The sequence below is a fragment of the Crocuta crocuta genome, unplaced genomic scaffold, assembly GCF_008692635.1.
Source record: "Crocuta crocuta isolate KB4526 unplaced genomic scaffold, BGI_CrCroc_1.0 scaffold318, whole genome shotgun sequence".
NCBI lineage: Eukaryota > Metazoa > Chordata > Mammalia > Carnivora > Hyaenidae > Crocuta > Crocuta crocuta.
The window spans coordinates 5730379-5732043 of NW_027531425.1; the positions used below are offsets into that span (position 1 = coordinate 5730379).

At 60.2% G+C, this 1665-nt stretch overlaps 1 protein-coding gene across 2 annotated transcripts in view; it reads right to left on the minus strand.

Moving 5' to 3' along the window:
- Window positions 1-1665, minus strand: part of NR5A2 (nuclear receptor subfamily 5 group A member 2) — a 130962-nt gene that overhangs the window by 117185 nt on the left and 12112 nt on the right. The gene's annotated exons all lie outside the window — the stretch shown is intronic.

Consider the following 1665-nt stretch of genomic DNA (forward strand, 5'->3'; position numbering starts at 1 on the left):
GAAAGAGAAGTAGCTCCTACTGCATCCCCAAAGTTCCCGGGCACTCCATCACCCTAATGGGGCCTCTTCGCCAAGGACTCGTTCCTTTCCTCTTTTCTTTTTAAAATATTTTTTTTTTCCTTTACGGATTCTGCAGGCCTCTGGAAAGGGCCGTGGGGAGGTGAGGTCACTTGCACCACTTTGAGGCTGAGGGCCGAGCACCGACCTGCTGAGTTGAGACGTCTCTTCCGGAGACACAGAGCGCTGGCCTGGGGCTTAAACCGGAGTGAGTTAGCCAGAGTTTGGGGCTGGGGGCTGGGGTCCCGGGAAAAGGTGTTCGCGTGGAGGCAGGCTCCTTGAGCTCAATGAAATAGAAGTAAGGAGATGCTGAGCGCAGGTCTCCCAGGGTCGCCAGCCCCAAAGAGGTCCGCACTCGGGCTTTGGGAAGCTGGGGGTTTGGGAAGTTGGTTTATAGCCCCGTGTCTTCCAAAACTCGTAACTATTGTCCTGTGGCACGTTTTCGCGACGGGGAAAACTGTACCAAGTGTGTTCTTCTCTACCTCCCCTTCTCCCAACAAAGTAAACTCTAGCTGCGCACCTAAAGGCACAGCCAGGCAACCGTGTGCAGGAGGATTCGGTGCCCATCTCGGGGATCCAACGCTCAAAGACCAGGGATGGGGATGGGGACCCTCTTGGACAAAGCCAGAGGCGATGTGGGTGGACAGTCGCGCTATGCGAGACCCGGGCATCTTTCAGAGTTTCCCAGGTGCTGTACCCAAGCAGGCGTTGGGGGAACGGAATCCGTTGGGGCAAAAAAGTCCCTGTCTTGAGAAAGTAGAGAGGGCCGTGGGGGCTTGTAAAGCTAGGGCCGAAGAGAGGCACGCGGGTAAACCCCCCCTTAGTAAGCGGTCCCGAAACTCAGTGGCGGTCTTCTTTCTGGTTGGACTAGGGCGCGTCCCCGGCTCAGCCGAGAACAAGTATGGGAATGGGGTCCCCACCCCCGGGGGCTCCCCTCGAGGTGCAGGCCGAGTGGCACAGAGGAAGTCGTGCCCTGGCCCTTCCCACGATGTTTTCGAACCCAGAGCTGAGCGAGCGGCCCGCGGCTTCTCCTGAGCCCTGGGCACAATGGAAGTCTAACTTTCTGCTTTGGACAGGAGGTCGTGTCATGAACTCCCCTCCCGAACTTTACAAGGAAAAATATTACAGTGGCATTTCCCTCGCATCTCCCCCGCCCCCAAACCCTTATTCTTGCCTGCCCTGCTTCTTGATCCAGCGTTTTCCCTGAGCGCCTTTTCCCTAGTCTTTCAGAAGCGCGGGCGCCGCAACCAGGGGCACAAACTTTTCCTTTTCGATCCAATATTCCGCTGGCCTCACGGGCGCCCAGAGGAGTCCCTCTCCGCAGCCAGAAGCGGTTCCGGGTCCGGCTCACGGCGCCGCGTCCCCCACGCCCCGGCCTCGCGGCCGCCCAGGTGCGAGCGCCAATGCCTCTTTGAACCAACCGGGTTCCTCCAGCACCCAACCCTCAAGTTGGGTCTCAGGGGCCGCAGCCCCCAGGGGACGCCCGCAGCCCTTCCTGGATGCTCGGCGAGACCCCAGCATCACCGAGAGGTAACCGACCCCCAGGCACGACGCACGCCTAGCCGTGGGCCGCCCACTGTCCCCAGTCCCCGCGGCCGCCGCCAGCGC